Source organism: Somniosus microcephalus, chromosome 28 (genome assembly GCF_052327205.1).
Source record: "Somniosus microcephalus isolate GS21.2 chromosome 28, FLI_Smic_1.0, whole genome shotgun sequence".
Taxonomy (NCBI): Eukaryota; Metazoa; Chordata; class Chondrichthyes; order Squaliformes; family Somniosidae; genus Somniosus; species Somniosus microcephalus.
The window spans coordinates 31138206-31143939 of record NC_141014.1 but is presented as its reverse complement, the minus strand read 5'-3'; the positions used below and the strand labels follow the sequence as shown (position 1 = coordinate 31143939).

At 44.0% G+C, this 5734-nt stretch overlaps 1 protein-coding gene across 1 annotated transcript in view; it reads right to left on the bottom strand.

Moving 5' to 3' along the window:
* Window positions 1-5712: 5712 nt before the first annotated feature.
* trpm4a (transient receptor potential cation channel, subfamily M, member 4a) overlaps window positions 5713-5734 on the bottom strand; it is a 92752-nt gene continuing 92730 nt past the window's right edge. Inside the window, exon 26 of the mRNA XM_085969693.1 lies at window positions 5713-5734. This exon is cut by the window's right edge and continues 3483 nt beyond it. The gene's annotated coding sequence lies outside the window, so the exon portion shown is untranslated.

The window sequence follows — 5734 nt, the reverse complement described above, 5'->3', positions numbered from 1 at the left end:
CGTTAAAGGTGCTATATAAATACAAGTTGTTGTTGTTGTCTCACAATAGCGTAGAGAACACAGAAAGTGATGTCACAATAGCATAGAGAACATAGGAAGTGATGTCACAATAGCACATAGAACACAGGAAGTGATGCCACAATCGCACAGAGAACACAGGAAGTGATGTCACAATAGTGTAGAGAACACAGGAAGTGATGTCTCACAACAGCACAGGGAGACAGGAATTATGCCACAATAGTATTAACATATATTGTAGGATGCGACAGCTGCCAGCGAAGTTGCAGTAGTTGTACATGCGCAATTTCAGTGTTTCTTCGGTTGTTCGCTAACTGAAACGAGAATTACAGAGAAAAACACTTCCAGGGAGCAGGGAGAGGAGGGGGTTGGTGAAAAGAGATGGTGACTGCCGAACACAACCACGTCGGGGAAAGAAAATCTGCGCCAGCAGAACACAGTAAATGTCCATTTTTATTAATTTTCCTATTTTTATTAATTTCCTTCTCCTTTCCCTTCGCACGGCGCTCGCGCTCCGAACAAATAAATCTCCGCAACCCTCCCCCCGTGAAATTATTACACATTCATACTTAAACCACCACAGATTTATGCGCAGAACGCTTCTGCACAGCTTCCGGTTCGTTGGCAGCAGCGTCTGGTTCGTTGGCAGCAGTCACTCTGTATCATATATTCTTGGATGGTTTGAAGTATTCTCATTTAGCACATACCACCTGTGGCTCTGAGGGCAGGCCTCGGGTTTTCCAGTCATGCTGCTTTTCAGTCAGCAGTGGAAGGGGCCCACGAGCCCAATCGGCAGAGGACTCTCGCTCGAGTTTTCCCTCTCCTCTGTGGCAAGGAGTAATGTGAAACATAGGAAGGAGGATGGGAGAAGACCGCCTGGCTCATCAAGCAAGCCCACCCCATCCAGATCCCTTGGTCCTTCACCCAAGCCTCCGCAATTATAAAAACAGAAGTACCAAAAGCATAATTGCAGCAGCAATTTCCATTTATTTAATCGCTTCTAACATCGAAAAAACATCCCAAATCAAGCTGAAAAATCAGTCTTGCCCACCAGCAGCTCTGCATTTTGCTTGTGGTGCTTTCTCAGCCAATCCTTTTTCCTATATTAGGCAGCGGGAGAGCTCATGGACTCTGGTGAGAATGTTCTTTTAAAACAAATGTACAGAAAACTATAACAACAACAAAAGAAATCCAGGCCAACAGGTGAGGTCGTTTGGTGATAATATCCGATACTTTATACTACAGCTTCCCAACGAATATTCTCATTGGATGATAGGTTCCGCCAAATCTTCGAATCTCACTTTGCGTTTCCAATAAATATCGTTCATCCAATCAACACCATGTATTCAATAGTACTTGTCCAATAAATATCATTTATCCAATATCATTGGTCCAATGTATATTATCCATTCCATATCACTCGTCCAATAGATATCCTCTGGCCCAATGTCACCTTCCAATGAATATCACTCTCCTGATATCATCCATCCAATAAGTGTCATCCATCCATTACCACCTCCAAGTTCCCCTCCGAGTCACACACCATCCTGACTTGGAAATATCTCGCTGTTACTCCATCATCACTGGTTCAAAAACCTAACAGCACGGTGGGAGCACCTTCACCACACGGACTGCAGCGGTTCAAGAAGGCGGCTCACCACCACCTTCTCAAGGGCATTTAGGGATGGGCAATAAATGCTGGCCTTGCCAGCGACACCCACATTCCGTGAACGAATAAGAAAATCTCACAGAATATCATTCATTCAACACCACCCATGCAATATCACTCATTAACTATCACTGGTTTGATAACACCCATTGAGTATCACCCATTGAATATCACCTGTTCTAACTTCTTCCAGTTCTGACAAAAGGTCATCGACCTGAAACGTTAACTCAGTTTCTCTCTCCACAGATGCTGCCTGACCTGCTGAGTATTTCCAGCATTTTCTGTTTATATTTCAGATTTCTAACATCTGTGGTATTTTCCCTTTGCGCCACTTGTTCAATGTTGCCTTATAATGCCACCAATGCAATGGCCCAGAAATTTGGGTTTCCACGGGTGAGTACGCACGGGGTACTCACCCGTAGGCCCAATGGAAGTGCCAGTTTTGTGCATGCACTGCACATGCGCGGGAAACCGGCACTTCCGTTCCCCTGAACGAAGGGGTTCAGAGTTCGAACGCGTGCACGGGAGAGGCTGTGCGTGCGCATTGACCTTACGTTTTTTTTGCAGGTTTTCCCAGGAGGGTAAGTCTGCAGAATTTACACATATAAAAAGCAGGCGTAAGGCCTGCTTTTTACAAGGTAAGTGGTGAATTAATTAAAATTATAACATTTTTTCCACAGGTTTATTATTTTTAAATACTTTAAAGAAAGGTAAGTTTATTTTTAGCCCCGTTAGAAAATAAAATTATTTTTTTCAAAAATTTAAATTATTGTTTAAAATAGTTATTTCATGTAATTTATAATTTATTTTAAAAATGTGATTTAAAAAAAAATGTATTTGAAGATTTAGTGATGTTTTGGGGCCGTAGTATTTATAAGTTTTGACAGCTCTTGTCAAACTTATGAATGAAGCATTCCCTGCTCCCATTGGCTCCCCATGGCTCACGTGATCCCAGGGGCCGCTTCAAACTAACTGCGCCCCTGGGATACGCAAGCACTGCGCGCCGGCAGTTGGAGGAGGCCCAGGATCGGAATCCCACGTGGGCCCACAGCTCAACGGCCGGCGCGCTAGGTAAGTGCAGGTCGGGGGCTTGCACCCGCGGGAAGCCCCCGACCCGAATTTCTGGGCCAATATCATCCATCGAATATCCCCATTCTATATCATCCATCGAATAGCCCCATTCTATATCATCCATCGAATAGCCCCATTCTATATCATCCACTGGGTACTACCCGCCGTTGGTGCAGTTGAAGAGGGAGCAAAATTAGCATCAGAAAAAAATAGATTTCAAAAACATAATAAATAAAATTATTCCTCCAAGACTCCATCAAAGCTACCACTGTAATCGCTAATTGCTGTAACCATTGTGTCAGTCATGGCTCAGTTGGTAGCACTCTTGCCTCTGAGTCAGGAGGTTGTGGGTTCAGAGACTTGAGCCCATAATCTAGGCCGTCTTTCAGTTGAAACGTTAAACCGAGGCCCCGTCTGCCATCTCAGGTGAACGTAAAGGATCCTGTACGAAAGGCTTATATTTAGTAGACGAGAATCATATATGTATAACTTCAAGTGTAGCCTTTGACCAAATAATATTACCCATAATTCCTCCTGGGTAACTAGAAAACTTGTTCAAAATGTAGCTGCAGAGTCAAACGCAGTTTTGATAACAAACAGCCCCAGACTGCGAGTGAAGGTTAAACCATTAAATAACATATTATAATGCTGTATAGAACTTAGAATTCGCTTAACAAAACTATAAACAAGATAACACTGAACATGGCAAAGTTGGTGGAAAAATACTGGAAAGGCGGGATGCTACCTTAGTCTGAGTGACGATGGTATTTTGGCCATTAGAACCAATTAAAAAAGGTGATTTTGTTAAAAACCATATATGGACACTGGCCAAACCAACTTTTGATAAGAAAAGGGTTAAAACCTCGATACCCAAAGAACAACTTCACACAGACGTACTGAGAGGACAAAGGAACAGACTTAAGACGACATCATCTGTGTCCGAGAGGTTCCAGAGACCTAGGACTGTGAGCTACTCGTTAAAACTATCGCCTAATATTAAGTATATTACGCTGTATGCTTAATAAATCTTGATCTATTGCTCAAACATACTGGCTGCTGCCTATTGGTGTCTTGTCCAAGAACTCAGAGATCTATAAGATCTTACAATCCCATGGCCACTATTTCGAAGAAGAGCAGGGGAGTTCTCCTCGGTGTCCTGGGGCCAATATTTATCCCTCAATCAACATCACTAAAACAGATTATCTGGTCATTATCACATTGCTGTTTGCGGGAGCTTGCTGTGCACAAATTGGCTGCCGTGTTTCCTACATTACAACAGTGGCTACACTTCAAAAATACTTCATTGGCTGTGAAGCGCTTTGGGATGTCCTGAGGTTGTGATAGGTGCTATAGCAATACAAGTCTTTTTTTTTTAAATATCTCAGAGGCGGGTGATCAGTTCCATTGGCACCTCACTGCTGACGACACTGTGGTTTCTGCACACCATGCATATAAATGTAAAAGAAGACTTGTTCGGGGAGTATTTGGCTGGCCTATCCTCACTTGGTGTCCAGGCACACCAACTTGCCGGGAGGAGTCAGTACGCCACGATGAGGGGGTAAGAGCCCTGACAATTTTTTTTACTCCATCCTTGTCCAAGGACGTTGAGGCCAATCGAATTGTCCATTATATCATCCCAGCTGAGATCCAGCGCGAAGCAGGAATCAAACCCTCAGTCTTATGCTCTATATTCTCATTGAAACTTATAAAATTCTGACAGGACTGGACAGACTAGATGCAGGAAGGATGTTCCCGATGGTCGGGGAGTCCAGAACCAGGGGTCACAGTCTAAGGATAAGGGGTAAGCCATTCAGGACAGAGATGAGGAGGAATTTCTTCACCCAGAGAGTGGTGAACCTGTGGAATTCTCTACCACAGAAGGCAGTTGAGGCCAATTCATTAAATATATTCAAGAAGGAGTTGGATATATTTCTTAAGGCTAAAGGGATCAAGGGATATGGGGAGAAGGCAGGGACAGGGTACTGAATTTGGATGATCAGCCATGATCTCATTGAATGGCGGAGCAGGCTCGAGGGGCTGAATGGCCTACTCCTGCTCCTATCTTCTATGTTTCTATGTACAATAGGCTGCTGCCGCTTGCTGTGGTACAGATCTACAAGACTTAATGTCTTGAGGTGCAAGAGGAGAAAACTGGGAAAGACAAACACCTGGGGTCCTTCACTGCTCAGAACCAATGAAGCCAAAAGGCAGAGCTTTGGACACCGATTCAAAGGACCCAAAGGCTCTAGAGGTAAAGTACTAGATTCGATCCATTTTCTAATTCTAGGTAAAACTAAGGGGGAGAAATTCTGTGGGCTGCGCCACCAGTTAGCGCCTAAAGAGGGCACTCAGTGGCTTTAGCGCCACTGGCCACGCAAGGTTGAACTTTACTACGATTTTAACGTACTGCATATCTAAATCTAAGCTTGATTGGACAATTTGCAGCACTGGACTTCATTTATACATAGAATATACAGCACAGAAACAGGCCATTCGGCCCAACAGGTCTGTGCCGGTGTTTGTGCTCCTCACTAGCCTCCTCCCACCCTACTTCATCTCACCCTATCAACATATCCTTCTATTCCTTTCTCCCTCGTGTATTTATCGAGCTTCCCCTTAAATGCACCAATGCTATTCATCTCAACCACTCCCTGTGGTAGCGAGTTCCACATTCTCACCACTCTCTGGGTAAAGAATTTCCCTCGAATTGCCTATTGGATTTATTAGTGACCAATGTCTGGAGATCCCACGCAGGCCGCTCACCGGCTTTACAATGGTAATAACCGCTCCAGCGCGAACAAGTGAATGGGCCGCGCAGCCAGTTAAAGGGGCCCGGCACCCAAAAAAAAATTACAGAGAACTTTATTAGTGACTACCTTATATTTATGGCCCCTAGTTTTGGATTCCCCCACAAGTAGAAACATCTTCTCTACGTCTATCCTATCAAACCCCTTCATAATTTCAAAGACTTCTATC